Below are 20,069 nucleotides of genomic sequence, written 5' to 3'. Positions count from 1 at the left end.
GGTCCCAAGGTGGTAATAGCAGTGATGTATAACCCACCGCAGAACAGCAGGAGGCCAAGGCAAGAGTACGACGAGAGCAATAGAGCGATGGTTGACACACTGGCTAGAGTGGCCAGAAGAGCTCATGCATGCAGAGCAAAGCTCCTGATCATGGGTGACTTTAACCACAAGGAGATCGATTGGGAGAACTTGGACCCACATGGGGGCCAAGATACATGGAGGGCTAAGATGATGGAGGTGGTACTGGAAAACTTCATGTGCCAACACATAAGGGACACTACAAGAGAGAGAGGAGAGGATGAACCAGCAAGGCTGGACTTAGTATTCACCTTGAGTAGTGCAGATATCGAGGACATCACATATGAAAGACCCCTTGGGGCCAGTGACCATGTGGTTTTAAGCTTCGAATACACAGTAGAGCTACAAGTGGAGGGAGAAGCAGGAAGGCCAGGACGAATAAAGCCAAACTACAAGAAAGGGAACTACATAGGAATGAGGAACTTCCTGAACGTGGTTCAGTGGGACAGAGAACTGGTAGGGAAGCCAGTTAATGAGATGATGGAATATGTAGCAACAAAATGCAAGGAGGCTGAGGAGAGGTTTGTACCCAAGGGTAACAGGAATAATGAAAAAGCTAGGATGAGCCCATGGTTTACCCAAAGGTGCAGGGAGGCAAAAACCAAGTGTGCTAGGGAATGGAAGAAATATAGAAGGCAAAGGACCCAGGAGAATAAGGAGAGCAGTCGTAGAGCCAGAAACGAATATGCACAGATAAGAAGGGAGGCCCAAAGACAATATGAAAATGACATAGCAGCGAAAGCCAAATCTGACCCGAAACTGTTGTGCAGCCACATCAGGAGGAAAACAACAGTCAAGGACCAGGTAATCAGGCTAAGGAAGGAAGGAGGAGAGACAACAAGAAATGACCGTGAAGTATGTGAGGAACTCAACAAGAGATTCAAAGAAGTGTTCACAGAGGAGACAGAAGGGGCTCCAGAAAGACGGAGAGGTGGGGCACACCACCATGTGCTGGACGCAAAAACTGGAGGACCAAGCAGGGATAACAGGGAAGGCACTACAATGGATCAGGGAATACTTGACAGGAAGACAGCAGCGAGTCATGGTACGTGGCGAGGTGTCAGAGTGGGCACCTGTGACCAGCGCTGTCCCACAGGGGTCAGTCCTAGGACCAGTGCTGTTTCTGGTATTTGTGAACGACATGACGGAAGGAATAGACTCTGAGGTGTCCCTGTTTGCAGATGACGTGAAGTTGATGAGAAGAATTCACTCGATCGAAGACCAGGCAGAACTACAAAGGGATCTGGACAGGCTGCAGACCTGGTCCAGCAATTGGCTCTTGGAGTTCAATCCCACCAAGTGCAAAGTCATGAAGATTGGGGAAGGGCAAAGAAGACCGCAGACGGAGTACACTCTAGGGGGCCAGAGACTACAAACCTCACTCAAGGAAAAAGATCTTGCTGTGAGTATAACACCAGGAACATCTCCTGAAGCGCACATCAACCAAATAACTGCTGCAGCATATGGGCGCCTAGCAAACCTCAGAACAGCATTCCGACATCTTAATAAGGAATCATTCAGGACCCTGTACACCGTGTACGTTAGGCCCATATTGGAGTATGCGGCACCAGTTTGGAACCCACACCTAGCCAAGCACGTAAAGAAACTAGAGAAAGTGCATAGGTTTGCAACAAGACTAGTCCCAGAGCTAAGAGGTATGTCCTACGAGGAGAGGTTAAGGGAAATCAACCTGACGACACTGGAGGACAGGAGAGATAGGGGGGACATGATAACGACATACAAAATACTGAGAGGAATTGACAAGGTGGACAAAGACAGGATGTTCCAGAGACTGGACACAGTAACAAGGGAACACAGTTGGAAGTTGAAGACACAGATGAATCAAAGGGATGTTAGGAAGTATTTCTTCAGCCACAGAGTAGTCAGGAAGTGGAATAGTTTGGGAAGCGATGTAGTGGAGTCAGGATCCATACATAGCTTTAAGCAGAGGTACGATAAAGCTCATGGTTCAGGGAGAGTGACCTAGTAGCGACCAGTGAAGAGGCGGGCCAGGAGCTTGGACTCGACCCCTGCAACCTCAACTAGGTGAGTACAACTAGGTGAGTACACACACACACACACACACACAACACATACACACACGCTGGAGTTCTATGACATGGTGACAGCAGTAAGACAAGAGAGAGAGGGGTGAGTGGATTGCATTTTCATGGACTGCAAGAAGGCGTTTGACAAAGTTCCACACAAGAGATTAGTGCAAAAACTGGAGGACCAGGCAGGAATAACAGGGAAGGCACTACAATGTATCAGGGAATACTTGTCAGGAAGACAGCAGCGAGTCATGGTACGTGGCGAAGTGTCAGAGTGGGCACCTGTGACCAGCGGGGTCCCACAGGGGTCAGTCCTAGGACCAGTGCTGTTTCTGGTATTTGCGAACGACATGACGGAAGGAATAGACTCCGAGGTGTCCCTGTTTGCAGTTGACGTGAAATTGATGAGAAGAATTCATTCGATCGAAGACCAGGCAGAACTACAAAGGGATCTGGACAGGTTGCAGACCTGGTCCAGCAATTGGGTCCTGGAGTTCAATCCCACCAAGTGCAAAATCATGAAGATTGGGGAAGGGCAAAGAAGACCGCAGACGGAGTACACTCTAGGGGGCCAGAGACTACAAACCTCACTCAAGGAAAAAGATCTTCGGGTGAGTATAACACCGGGCACATCTGAAGCGCACATCAACCAAATAACGGCTGCAGCATATGGGCGCCTAGCAAACCTCAGAACAGCATTCCGACATCTTAATAAGGAATCGTTCAGGACCCTGTACACCGTGTACTTTAGGCCCATATTGGAGTATGCGGCACCAGTTTGGAACCCACACCTAGCCAAGCACGTAAAGAAACTAGAGAAAGTGCAAAGGTTTGCAACAAGACTAGTCCCAGAGCTAAGAGGTATGTCCTACGAGGAGAGGTTAAGGGAAATCAACCTGACGACACTGGAGGACAGGAGAGATAGGGGGGACATGATAACGACATACAAAATACTGAGAGGAATTAACAAGATTGACAAAGACAGGATGTTCCAGAGATTGGACACAGTAACAAGGGGACACAGTTGGAAGTTGAAGACACAGATGAATCGCAGAGATTTTAGGAAGTATTTCTTCAGCCACAGAGTAGTCAGTAAGTGGAATAGTTTGGGAAACGAAGTAGTGGAGGCAGGATCAATACATAGCTTTAAGCAGAGGTATGATAAAGCTCACCGTACAGGGAGAGTGACCTAGTAGCGACCAGTGAAGAGGCGGGGCTAGAAGCTTGTACTCGACCCCTGCAACCTTAACTAGGTGAGTACAACTAGGTGAGTACGCACGCTCACACACACACATACACACAGGCACGCTCACACACACACATACACACACGCACGCTCACACACACACATACACACAGGCACGCTCACACACACACATACACACAGGCACGCTCACACACACAGTACTGGCACTGCCAGTACAGGCATTCATGATGCCAAATTTCATGTTCAGCTTTTTCTTTAATTTTTATTCGATCTTATTGTAACTTGGTCACAGCAGACTGAATGTTTGCTTCTTAAAGTAAATCTAAAATAATGAAATCGGACAATAAATAAAAGAGCAAAAAAAATGGTTAACCTGCCGTTATTATAGAGCAGTTGTCCAGCTGAGAGAAAACTGATGAAAAGAGAATCATCCGTACTGTTGAAAGTTCACATTATCCATTCTATCATTTTTCTAGTAGGTGTGGTAGATATATTGTTGTGGTAGATATATTGTTGTGGTAGATATATTGTTGTGGTAGATATATTGTTGTGGTAGATACATTGTTGTGGTAGATACATTGTTGTGGTAGATATATTGTTGTGGTAGATATATTGTTGTGGTAGATATATTGTTGTGGGAGATATATTGTTGTGGTAGATATATTGTTGTGGTAGATACATTGTTGTGGTAGATACATTGTTGTGGTAGATACATTGTTGTGGTAGATACATTGTTGTGGTAGATATATTGTTGTGGTAGATATATTGTTGTGGGAGATACATTGTTGTGGTAGATACATTGTTGTGGTAGATATATTGTTGTGGGAGATACATTGTTGTGGTAGATACATTGTTGTGGTAGATATATTGTTGTGGTAGATATATTGTTGTGGGAGATACATTGTTGTGGTAGATACATTGTTGTGGTAGATATATTGTTGTGGGAGATACATTGTTGTGGTAGATACATTGTTGTGGTAGATACATTGTTGTGGTAGATATATTGTTGTGGTAGATATATTGTTGTGGTAGATACATTGTTGTGGTAGATATATTGTTGTGGTAGATACATTGTTGTGGTAGATATATTGTTTTGGTAGATATATTGTTGTGGTAGATACATTGTTGTGGTAGATACATTGTTGTGGTAGATACATTGTTGTGGTAGATACATTGTTGTGGTAGATACATTGTTGTGGTAGATACATTGTTGTGGTAGATACATTGTTGTGGTAGATACATTGTTGTGGGAGATATATTGTTGTGGTAGATACATTGTTGTGGTAGATACATTGTTGTGGTAGATACATTGTTGTGGTAGATACATTGTTGTGGTAGATACATTGTTGTGGTAGATACATTGTTGTGGTAGATACATTGTTGTGGTAGATACATTGTTGTGGTAGATACATTGTTGTGGTAGATACATTGTTGTGGGAGATATATTGTTGTGGTAGATACATTGTTGTGGTAGATACATTGTTGTGGTAGATACATTGTTGTGGTAGATACATTGTTGTGGTAGATACATTGTTGTGGTAGATACATTGTTGTGGTAGATACATTGTTGTGGTAGATACATTGTTGTGGTAGATACATTGTTGTGGTAGATACATTGTTGTGGTAGATACATTGTTGTGGGAGATATATTGTTGTGGTAGATACATTGTTGTGGTAGATACATTGTTGTGGTAGATACATTGTTGTGGTAGATACATTGTTGTGGTAGATACATTGTTGTGGTAGATACATTGTTGTGGTAGATACATTGTTGTGGTAGATACATTGTTGTGGTAGATACATTGTTGTGGGAGATATATTGTTGTGGTAGATACATTGTTGTGGTAGATACATTGTTGTGGTAGATACATTGTTGTGGTAGATACATTGTTGTGGTAGATACATTGTTGTGGTAGATACATTGTTGTGGTAGATACATTGTTGTGGTAGATACATTGTTGTGGTAGATACATTGTTGTGGGAGATACATTGTTGTGGTAGATACATTGTTGTGGTAGATACATTGTTGTGGTAGATACATTGTTGTGGTAGATACATTGTTGTGGGAGATATATTGTTGTGGTAGATACATTGTTGTGGTAGATACATTGTTGTGGTAGATACATTGTTGTGGTAGATACATTGTTGTGGGAGATATATTGTTGTGGTAGATAAATTGTTGTGGTAGATACATTGTTGTGGTAGATACATTGTTGTGGTAGATACATTGTTGTGGTAGATACATTGTTGTGGTAGATACATTGTTGTGGGAGATATATTGTTGTGGTAGATACATTGTTGTGGTAGATACATTGTTGTGGTAGATACATTGTTGTGGTAGATACATTGTTGTGGTAGATACATTGTTGTGGTAGATACATTGTTGTGGTAGATACATTGTTGTGGTAGATACATTGTTGTGGGAGATATATTGTTGTGGTAGATACATTGTTGTGGTAGATACATTGTTGTGGTAGATACATTGTTGTGGGAGATATATTGTTGTGGTAGATACATTGTTGTGGTAGATACATTGTTGTGGTAGATACATTGTTGTGGTAGATACATTGTTGTGGGAGATATATTGTTGTGGTAGATAAATTGTTGTGGTAGATACATTGTTGTGGTAGATACATTGTTGTGGTAGATACATTGTTGTGGGAGATATATTGTTGTGGTAGATACATTGTTGTGGTAGATACATTGTTGTGGTAGATACATTGTTGTGGTAGATACATTGTTGTGGGAGATATATTGTTGTGGTAGATAAATTGTTGTGGTAGATACATTGTTGTGGGAGATATATTGTTGTGGTAGATACATTGTTGTGGGAGATATATTGTTGTGGTAGATACATTGTTGTGGTAGATACATTGTTGTGGTCTTTGAAAGTGAGATTCTCTGACACTCCCAAGTCCTTCACAGTAGTTTATCGCTCTATTGTGTGGTTACAATTGGTTTCATACTCCAATTCAGTTTTATTTTCTCAAGTTTTCCATAGCGAAGTAATTGAAATTTGTCCTCATTGAACTTCATTTTGTTTTTTATGGACAATTTGAAATCTCTGTTAATGTCCGCTTGAAATTTACAGTGTCCTCAATGGATGACACTGTCTTGCAAATTTTGGTCGTCGTCAGCAAAAGAAGACATCTCTGTGGAACAGAGTTTTTCGCTGTAGCTACCTCGATTTTACTGTTTACTATTATATTACTCTTTGTACTATATTGGTTAGAAAGTTATAGATCCCTCTACCTACTTTTTCTGTTATATCTTTATCAGGCATTTTGTGTGCTATTACTCCATGATCGTACTTTTCGAAGGCTTTCACAAAGTCTGTTTATACTTCTAGCCTTCTGCATTCTGTTTGGCCTCCACTGCATCCACGATCATGCCATAATGGTCCAGTAGTTGAGAGGTAGGAGCGACCTGCTTTAAACCCATCTTGCCCTGGGCTTAGCAATTGTTGGAGGTACAAGTGGTTGGGGATCTTGCTTCTTAGAACCCTTCCAAAGGTTTTTTTTATGATATGGGACGCTAGTGTTATCGGTCTGTATTTTTTTTGCAATTGCTTTACTGCCACCTCTGTGGAGTGGGACTATATCCGTTGTTTTTGGTGACTGTTGAATGATCCCCCGTGTCTAGGCTCATAAACTCTGCAAACTCTCATGCTAAGCGGACTGTCTCTTCTCCCAAACTCAGTTTTCCCATGAAATCTAGTGTTCTTTTTCATCCCTATTTCCATTCTACAAAGTCTTAACACTCTCCGTCCTCTAGATATAAATCTTGCTTTTCGTCAAGCTAAGCATCAGTGACATAAGGAGAAATAATCTGCTCCTTATGTCACTGATGTTTCTGAGTCGTCTCCCATTTATGCCTCTCTTCTCATTTTCAATACTTTGACGAAACTGGCCGCTCCCTGTCTGAAGGAACTGAAAAGCATAAAAGACATAGTCGCCCCATAGTCGCCCCATTAATTGTTCCTCAGCTTAAACTATCTACGCTTTTTCTAGCTTTCAAAGACTCTGTCTTGTCGAACCAGCCATCATATATAACTTTCCCAGCATGAACTCTTAGTCCTGGAACAGCTTTTGTAGATTCCTGGCATTTTTTGAGTACTTGCCAAATGTTGTAATATTCAGAACACTCGTGATATGACCTGATTTGTCTCTTCCAGTTCTTTCCTCTTTACCTTTTGTGATCTGTGATGTACATAAGTTATCATATACTGTACCAGGAATTATCTGGAACACTATAGTGATAATGTCTAAGTGAATTTCCGTCTAACTAACCATAGTGAAGTTCACATTATTTAAATAAATAACCTCCTTTACCTCATAACTGCTAATTCAATTATTTTTCAGTTGGTAAAACTTGTTTAAAAGTTACATTGATTATCATAAAACAAATTAAAATGTTATGGAAGAAGCAGTGATGAAAAAGGTTCCAGAAATATTGCTGTACTTAGTATTTAAGATTTGTTATGAACTTGAGGAGAGGGATGAGTACAACTGTTGTAGTTAACAATAGTTAAAGAAAAATAATTATTAATAAGTAATTACAAATAGGTAATTAACCTTTACACACACTATAGGGAAAAATAAGAATGAATTAGGAAGGTAGACAACCAGACTGTGAGATCCAGCACTGGGACGCTGATGGCCACCAGCTCAAACATTACTTTCTTTATATTTTCCTGATTTTTCCTCGTATTCACGTGAGATCATTTTATTACACCGCCATTTGATGTCTTTGTAACAATGTGATGAATGAAATGAAATTAATAATGATTAATTTATAAACAATAACCATATTCATGTTTATTATATTGTTTTATTAATTTTATTAAATTTTCCATTTTTTTTTATTATCGTGTAAATGCGGGATGTTTAGTGGCAAGTGTTGTTCAGTCTTTGATATGTTCACTTAGAACAGCTTTTATGTGGTATTATTTCCGTACAACACTGAACGTTCTTTATTACTGTCTGACAGGTGTTGATGGAGACAACACTGAACGCTCTTTATTACCGTCTGACAGGTGTTGATGGAGACAACACTGAACGTTCTTTATTACTGTCTGACAGGTGTTGATGGAGACAACACTGAACGTTCTTTATTACTGTCTGACAGGTGTTGATGGAGACAACACTGAACGCTCTTTATTACCGTCTGACAGGTGTTGATGGAGACAACACTGAACGCTCTTTATTACTGTCTGACAGGTGTTGATGGAGACAACACTGAACGTTCTTTATTACTGTCTGACAGGTGTTGATGGAGACAACACTGAACGTTCTTTATTACTGTCTGACAGGTGTTGATGGAGACAACACTGAACGTTCTTTATTACTGTCTGACAGGTGTTGATGGAGACAACACTGAACGCTCTTTATTACCGTCTGACAGGTGTTGATGGAGACAACACTGAACGCTCTTTATTACTGTCTGACAGGTGTTGATGGAGACAACACTGAACGCTCTTTATTACTGTCTGACAGGTGTTGATGGAGACAACACTGAACGTTCTTTATTACTGTCTGACAGGTGTTGATGGAGACAACACTGAACGTTCTTTATTACTGTCTGACAGGTGTTGATGGAGACAACACTGAACGCTCTTTATTACTGTCTGACAGGTGTTGATGGAGACAACACTGAACGCTCTTTATTACTGTCTGACAGGTGTTGATGGAGACAACACTGAACGTTCTTTATTACTGTCTGACAGGTGTTGATGGAGACAACACTGAACGTTCTTTATTACTGTCTGACAGGTGTTGATGGAGACAACACTGAACGTTCTTTATTACTGTCTGACAGGTGTTGATGGAGACAACACTGAACGCTCTTTATTACCGTCTGACAGGTGTTGATGGAGACAACACTGAACGCTCTTTATTACTGTCTGACAGGTGTTGATGGAGACAACACTGAACGTTCTTTATTACTGTCTGACAGGTGTTGATGGAGACAACACTGAACGCTCTTTATTACTGTCTGACAGGTGTTGATGGAGACAACACTGAACGCTCTTTATTACCGTCTGACAGGTGTTGATGGAGACAACACTGAACGTTCTTTATTACTGTCTGACAGGTGTTGATGGAGAGAAAAGTTTGTCAAGTTACAACAGTCAACACCAGATATTTTCCTTGTTAATTCACTCACAAAATGTTTTAAAAACAGTCTAGAGTTAACCCAGGAAGTCGCGAGACTCAACATTTCAAGTGAAAATTTTCAGATAATTTGAGTGAAATTTAAATCACACGCTATGATTACATTTTTGTCAGAAAGTTTCTGTTAGTTACTTTCAAAGTTTGTTATTGTACAAAGTTCACCTCACAGATAATTTTCCTGCTCATGAAATAGTAAACAATCTTCGATGCACTAGATTAAGATATTTTCTGACAAGTAACACTTCTCTAGCTACTTTGTTTCCATTATTCTGAGGGAGGTTCACATTAATGTTCTAAACTGTTCCAGAACTTTTAATAAATTTTCAATTTAAACTTGAATTCATTTATTGCATTAATATTTTCTCCTAACTTTCAGTAAGTTGAGAATGTGTTAACATCAAGCTGTTACTGAAACATTTTAAATACATTGTTAAAGTATAAGACTTTTGTCGTCAGCAAATATTATGACTTTTATTACCGTTGAGAATATGAAACATGTATAAAAATATTGACCAATAACATACTATTTCAGATAATGTATAATACAAGAATGTAAAGTTGTCTTGCTGCTGTCTAATATAAATCCCTTAAGGCAGTTTAATTTACATGAAAGAGCACTACATCACCATACATCACCATACATCACCATACATCACCATACATCATCATACATCACCATACATCACCATACATCACCATACATCACCATACATCACCATACATCACCATACATCACCATACATCACCATACATCACGTACATCATCATACATCACCATACATCACCATACATCACCATACATCGCCATACATCGCCATACATCACCATACATCACCATACATCACCATACATCACCATACATCACCATACATCACCATACATCATCATACATCACCATACATCACCATACATCACCATACATCACCATACATCATCATACATCACCATACATCACCATACATCACCATACATCACCATACATCATCATACATCACCATACATCACCATACATCACCATACATCACCATACATCATCATACATCACCATACATCACCATACATCACCATACATCACCATACATCACCATACATCGCCATACATCACCATACATCACCATACATCGCCATACATCGCCATACATCACCATACATCACCATACATCACCATACATCACCATACATCACCATACATCACCATACATCACCATACATCACCATACATCACCATACATCATCATACATCACCAGACATCACCATACATCACCATACATCATCATACATCACCATACATCACCATACATCACCATACATCACCATACATCACCATACATCACCATACATCGTCATACATCGTCATACATCACCATACATCACCATACATCACCATACATCACCATACATCACCATACATCACCATACATCACCATACATCACCATACATCGTCATACATCACCATACATCACCATACATCACCATACATCACCATACATCACCATACATCACCATACATCACCATACATCACCATACATCGTCATACATCACCATACATCACCATACATCACCATACATCACCATACATCACCATACATCACCATACATCGTCATACATCACCATACATCACCATACATCACCATACATCACCATACATCACCATACATCATCATACATCACCATACATCACCATACATCACCATACAACACCATACATCACCATACATCACCATACATCACCATACATCACCATACATCACCATACATCACCATACATCGTCATACATCACCATACATCACCATACATAACCATACATCACCATACATCATCATACATCACCATACATCACCATACATCACCATACATCACCATACATCACCATACATCACCATACATCACCATACATCATCATACATCACCATACATCACCATACATCACCATACATCACCATACATCACCATACATCACCATACATCATCATACATCACCATACATCACCATACATCACCATACATCACCATACATCACCATACATCACCATACATCACCATACATCGTCATACATCACCATACATCACCATACATCACCATACATCACCATACATCACCATACATCATCATACATCACCATACATCACCATACATCACCATACATCACCATACATCACCATACATCACCATACATCACCATACATCGTCATACATCACCATACATCACCATACATCACCATACATCACCATACATCACCATACATCACCATACATCACCATACATCACCATACATCACCATACATCGTCATACATCACCATACATCACCATACATCACCATATATCACCATACATCACCATACATCATCATACATCACCATACATCACCATACATCACCATACATCACCATACATCACCATACATCACCATACATCACCATACATCGTCATACATCGTCATACATCACCATACATCACCATACATCACCATACATCATCATACATCACCATACATCACCATACATCACCATACATCACCATACATCACCATACATCACCATACATCGTCATACATCGTCATACATCACCATACATCACCATACATCACCATACATCACCATACATCACCATACATCACCATACATCACCATACATCACCATACATCACCATACATCACCATACATCATCATACATCACCATACATCACCATGCATCACCATACATCACCATACATCACCATACATCACCATACATCACTGGTACTGCAACATAAAAGAATGGTGAAGTAATAGGTAAGAACAGGAGCAGTAACACACAAGAGCAGTAACACACAAGAGCAGTAACACACAAGAGCAGTAACACACAAGAACAGTAACACACAAGAACAGTAACACACAAGAACAGTAACACACAAGAGCAGTAACACACAAGAACAGTAACACACAAGAACAGTAACACACAAGAGCAGTAACACACAAGAACAGTAACACACAAGAACAGTAACACACAAGAGCAGTAACACACAAGAACAGTAACACACAAGAACAGTAACACACAAGAGCAGTAACACACAAGAGCAGTAACACACAAGAACAGTAACACACAAGAGCAGTAACACACAAGAACAGTAACACACAAGAACAGTAACACACAAGAGCAGTAACACACAAGAGCAGTAACACACAAGAACAGTAACACACAAGAACAGTAACACACAAGAACAGTAACACACAAGAACAGTAACACACAAGAGCAGTAACACACAAGAACAGTAACACACAAGAACAGTAACACACAAGAGCAGTAACACACAAGAGCAGTAACACACAAGAACAGTAACACACAAGAGCAGTAACACACAAGAGCAGTAACACACAAGAACAGTAACACACAAGAGCAGTAACACACAAGAGCAGTAACACACAAGAACAGTAACACACAAGAACAGTAACACACAAGAGCAGTAACACACAAGAACAGTAACACACAAGAGCAGTAACCCACACAAGAGCAGTAACACACAAGAGCAGTAACACACAAGAACAGTAACACACAAGAGCAGTAACACACAAGAACAGTAACACACAAGAGCAGTAACACACAAGAGCAGTAACACACAAGAACAGTAACACACAAGAACAGTAACACACAAGAACAGTAACACACAAGAGCAGTAACACACAAGAACAGTAACACACAAGAGCAGTAACACACAAGAACAGTAACACACAATAACAGTAATACACAAGAACAGTAACACACAATAACAGTAACACACAAGAACAGTAACACACAATAACAGTAACACACAAGAGCAGTAACACACAAGAACAGTAACACACAAGAGCAGTAACACACAAGAGCAGTAACACACAAGAACAGTAACACACAAGAACAGTAACACACAAGAACAGTAACACACAAGAGCAGTAACACACAAGAACAGTAACACACAAGAGCAGTAACACACAAGAACAGTAACACACAAGAGCAGTAACACACAAGAACAGTAACACTCAAGAACAGTAACACACAAGAACAGTAACACAATAACAGTAACACACAAGAACAGTAACACACAATAACAGTAATACACAAGAACAGTAACACACAAGAACAGTAACACACAAGAGCAGTAACACACAAGAACAGTAACACACAACAACAGTAACACACAACAACAGTAACACACAAGAACAGTAACACACAATAACAGTAACACACAAGAACAGTAACACACAATAACAGTAACACACAAGAACAGTAACACACAAGAACAGTAACACACAATAACAGTAACACACAAGAACAGTAACACACAAGAACAGTAACACACAAGAACAGTAACACACAAGAACAGTAACACACAAGAACAGTAACACACAATAACAGTAACACACAAGAACAGTAACACACAAGAACAGTAACACACAATAACAGTAACACACAAGAACAGTAACACACAAGAACAGTAACACACAAGAACAGTAACACACAAGAGCAGTAACACACAAGAGCAGTAACACACAAGAACAGTAACACACAAGAACAGTAACACACAATAACAGTAACACACAATAACAGTAACACATAATAACAGTAATACACAAGAACAGTAACACACAAGAACAGTAACACACAAGAACAGTAACACACAAGAACAGTAACACACAAGAGCAGTAACACACAAGAACAGTAACACACAAGAACAGTAACACACAAGAGCAGTAACACACAAGAACAGTAACACACTAGAGCAGTAACACACAAGAACAGCAACACACAGGAGCAGTAACACACAAGAGCAGTAACACACAAGAACAGTAACACACTAGAGCATTAACACACAAGAACAGTAACACACAAGAGCAGTAACATACAAGAACAGTAACACACAAGAGCAGTAACACACAAGAGCAGTAACACACAAGAGCAGTAACACACAAGAACAGTAACACACTAGAGCAGTAACACACAAGAACAGTAACACACAGGAGCAGTAACACACAAGAACAGTAACACACAAGAGCAGTAACACACAAGAACAGTAACACACTAGAGCAGTAACACACAAGAACAGTAACACACAGGAGCAGTAACACACAAGAACAGTAACACACAAGAACAGTAACACACTAGAACAGTAACACACAGGAGCAGTAACACACAAGAGCAGTAACACACAAGAACAGTAACACACAAGAGCAGTAACACACAAGAGAAGTAACACACAAGAACAGTAACACACAGGAGCAGTAACACACAAGAGCAGTAACACACAAGAGCAGTAACACACAAGAGCAGTAACACACAAGAACAGTAACACACTAGAGCAGTAACACACAAGAACAGTAACACACAAGAACAGTAACACACAAGAACAGTAACACACAAGAGCAGTAACACACAAGAGCAGTAACACACAACAACAGTAACACACAACAACAGTAACACACAAGAACAGTAACACACAAGAGCAGTAACACACAAGAACAGTAACACACAAGAGCAGTACAGCAACACACAACACTGTCTACAACACACAACACTGTCTACAACACACAACACTGTCTACAACACACAACACTGTCTACAACACACAACACTGTCTACAACACGCAACACTGTCTACAACACACAACACTGTCTACAACACACAACACTGTCTACAACACACAACACTGTCTACAACACGCAACACTGTCTACAACACACAACACTGTCTACAACACACAACACTGTCTACAACACACAACACTGTCTACAACACACAACACTGTCTACAACACACAACACTGTCTACAACACACAACACTGTCTACAACACACAACACTGTCTACAACACACAACACTGTCTACAACACACAACACTGTCTACAACACACAACACTGTCTACAACACACAACACTGTCTACAACACACAACACTGTCTACAACACGCAACACTGTCTACAACACACAACACTGTCTACAACACGCAACACTGTCTACAACACGCAACACTGTCTACAACACGCAACACTGTCTACAACACACAACACTGTCTACAACACACAACACTGTCTACAACACACAACACTGTCTACAACACACAACACTGTCTACAACACACAACACTGTCTACAACACACAACACTGTCTACAACACACAATACTGTCTACAACACACAACACTGTCTACAACACACAACACTGTCTACAACACACAACACTGTCTACAACACACAACACTGTCTACAACACACAACACTGTCTACAACACACAACACTGTCTACAACACACAACACTGTCTACAACACACAACACTGTCTACAACACACAACACTGTCTACAACACACAACACTGTCTACAACACACAACACTGTCTACAACACACAACACTGTCTACAACACACAACACTGTCTACAACACACAACACTGTCTACAACACACAACACTGTCTACAACACACAACACTGTCTACAACACACAACACTGTCTACAACACGCAACACTGTCTACAACACACAACACTGTCTACAACACGCAACACTGTCTACAACACGCAACACTGTCTACAACACGCAACACTGTCTACAACACACAACACTGTCTACAACACACAACACTGTCTACAACACACAACACTGTCTACAACACACAACACTGTCTACAACACACAACACTGTCTACAACACACAACACTGTCTACAACACACAACACTGTCTACAACACACAACACTGTCTACAACACACAACACTGTCTACAACACGCAACACTGTCTACAACACGCAACACTGTCTACAACACACAACACTGTCTACAACACACAACACTGTCTACAACACACAACACTGTCTACAACACACAACACTGTCTACAACACACAACACTGTCTACAACACACAACACTGTCTACAACACACAACACTGTCTACAACACACAACACTGTCTACAACACACAACACTGTCTACAACACGCAACACTGTCTACAACACACAACACTGTCTACAACACACAACACTGTCTACAACACGCAACACTGTCTACAACACACAACACTGTCTACAACACACAACACTGTCTACAACACACAACACTGTCTACAACACACAACACTGTCTACAACACACAACACTGTCTACAACACACAACACTGTCTACAACACACAACACTGTCTACAACACACAACACTGTCTACAACACACAACACTGTCTACAACACGCAACACTGTCTACAACACACAACACTGTCTACAACACACAACACTGTCTACAACACACAACACTGTCTACAACACACAACACTGTCTACAACACACAACACTGTCTACAACACACAACACTGTCTACAACACACAACACTGTCTACAACACACAACACTGTCTACAACACACAACACTGTCTACAACACACAACACTGTCTACAACACACAACACTGTCTACAACACACAACACTGTCTACAACACACAACACTGTCTACAACACACAACACTGTCTACAACACACAACACTGTCTACAACACACAACACTGTCTACAACACACAACACTGTCTACAACACACAACACTGTCTACAACACACAACACTGTCTACAACACACAACACTGTCTACAACACACAACACTGTCTACAACACATAACACTGTCTACAACACACAACACTGTCTACAACACACAACACTGTCTACAACACACAACACTGTCTACAACACACAACACTGCAGTAATATACTGGAACAGTAGTGTAACATACTAGTAAATAAAATTGCAGTGTGTGTGTGTGTGTGTGTGTGTGTGTGTGTGTGTGTGTGTGTGTGTGTGTGTGTGTGTGTGTGTGTGTGTGTGTCTGTGTGTGTGTGTGTGTGTGTGTGTGTGTGTGTGTGTGTGTGTGTGTCTGTGTGTGTGTGTGTGTGTGTGTGTGTGTGTGTGTGTGTGTGTGTGTCTGTGTGTGTGTGTGTGTGTCTGTGTGTGTGTGTGTTCATAAATGCTTCCTTTCAGGAGGTCAGAGAGGTCTCATGCCACTCACATGATAAGAACATAAGAACATAAGAAAAAAGGAACACTGCAACAGGCCTACTGACCCATGCGGAGCACGTCCATGTCCCCTCTCGCCCAATTAGCCCAATGACCCACCCAGTCTGGTCACCTCCACTCAAGGAAGGAGCACAGCACCATACCCAGCAGCACAAGCTAGTCTGGTCCAACTCACACCCACCCACACCCACTCATGTATTTATCTAACCTATTTTTAGAACTACGCAACGTTTTAGCCTGAAAAACTGTACTCGGGAGTTTGTTCCACTCATCCACAACTCTATTACCAAACCAGTGCTTTCCTATATCCTTCCTGAATCTGATTTTTTCCAACTTGAAACCATTGCTGCGAGCCCTGTCTTGGCTGGAAATTTTCAGCACGCTGTTTACATCCCCTTTATTTATTCCTGTTTTCCATTTATACACCTCGATCATATCCCCCCTAATTCTACGCCTTTCGAGAGAGTGCAGATTCAGGGCCCTCAGTCTATCCTCATAGGGAAGATTTCTGATACTTGGGATCATCTTTGTCATCCTTTGTACGTTTTCCAGAGCATTTATATCCATTCTATAATACGGTGACCAGAACTGAGCAGCATAGTCTAAATGAGGTCTAACCAAGGATATATAGAGTTGAAGAACAACCTGAGGACTTCTATTATTTATACTTCTAGATATGAAGCCAAGAATTCTGTTAGCTTTATTGCGAACACTAATGCACTGTTGTCTTGGTTTTAGATTACTGCTAACCAGAACTCCTAAATCCGTTTTGCAATCAGTAGTATTAAAATCTACATTATTCAGTTTATATGTGGCATGGTTATTTAACTGTCCAACATTTAGAACTTTGCATTTGTCTATATTAAACTGCATCTGCCACTTCTCCGACCATTACATCAGTCTATTCAAATCATCCTGGAGTGCTCTAGTGTCCTCATTAGAATGAATTGGGCGGCCTATTTTGGTGTCATCAGCAAATTTGCTTATGTCGCTATTTATTCCCTCATCTATGTCGTTTATGTAAATTGTGAACAACAACGGGCCCAACACTGACCCCTGAGGAACACCGCTTGTAACGTGCCCCCATTCTGATTTCTCCCCATTTATGCAAACTCTCTGCTGCCTATTTGTCAGCCATACCTCTACCAGGAAAAAATTTCTCCTCCTATTCCGTGTGCCCTAAGTTTCCTCAATAGCCTCTGATGTGGAACTCTATCGAAAGCCTTACTGAAGTCCATATACACAATATCATATTCATTACCATGATCTACCTCCTCAAACACTTTAGTGAAAATTGTTAGTAAATTCGTAAGACAGGAACGACCTTTTGTAAAACCGTGTTGAGATTCATTAATCAATCTGTGCCTATTAAGATGGCTACGAATTCCTTCGGCAATTATTGATTCCATAAATTTTCCCACTATGGAGGTAAGACTTATTGGTCTATAGTTCGAAGCAAAGGACCTGTCACCTGCCTTGTAAACAGGTATTACATTTGCCATTTTCCACTTATCAGGCACTATGCCAGTTTGTAGTGATATGTTGAAAAGATTAGCCAAAGGTACGGTAAGTTCCTCTTTTCATTCCTTTAACACCCTTGCAAACAGTTCATCAGGGCCTGGGGATTTGTTAGGTTTTAGTTTCTCTATTTGTCTGAGGACCATGTCACTAGTTACCGCAATCGTACATAGTTTATCATCCTGTTCTACGTAATCTATTATTTCAGGAATATCGCTAGTATTTTCCTGGGTGAAAACAGAGAGGAAGTAGGTATTGAGAATTTCACACATATCCTTATCACTGTCAGTGATCTGACCAGAGTTACTCTTAAGTGGGCCAATCTTGTCCCTAATCTTACTTCTATATACCTGAAAGAACCCTTTTGGGTTAATCTTTGAATCCCTTGCGACCTTAGCCTCATAATCCCTTTTTTTCTTTTCTTATTCCTTTATTTATTTCTCTCTTTAATTGAATATATTGATTTCTTAACTGCTCCTCCCCTCTTTTGATACGCCTATATATGCCTCTCTTTTGACCAATGAGATGTTTTAATCTATTGTTCATCCATTTGGGTTCATTTTTGTTAGATCTAATTTCCCTACTCGGAACAAAAGTTGTCTGGGTAGCTAGAACTATGCTCTGAAAAACATCATATTGGCAACCAATATCACCTACCTGAGCCATAGTCAGGGCATCCCAATTTAGCCCACTCAGGTAATTTTTCAGTCCCATGAAGTCGGCCAAGCGAAAATCTGGAACAGAGATTTGATTGTAGTTATCTGGGTAATTCCATGATATAATGAAACTAAGTGATTTGTGATCACTTTCTCCAAACTCATCATTAACCTCAAGATTATTAATTAGTGACTCTTTGTTGGCAAGAACCAAGTCAAGCAGATTGTTTCCTCTAGTTGGTTCTGTCACAGCCTGTTCTAAAAAGCAATTCTGAACCGTATCAAGAAAATCACTAGACTCAAGATTTCCTGTCATATTGTTCCAATCAATTTGTCTAAAGTTAAAATCTCCCATTATCACAACATTT

Source organism: Cherax quadricarinatus, chromosome 19, assembly GCF_038502225.1.
Source record: "Cherax quadricarinatus isolate ZL_2023a chromosome 19, ASM3850222v1, whole genome shotgun sequence".
NCBI lineage: Eukaryota > Metazoa > Arthropoda > Malacostraca > Decapoda > Parastacidae > Cherax > Cherax quadricarinatus.
Note: the sequence above shows the minus strand (reverse complement) of the source record.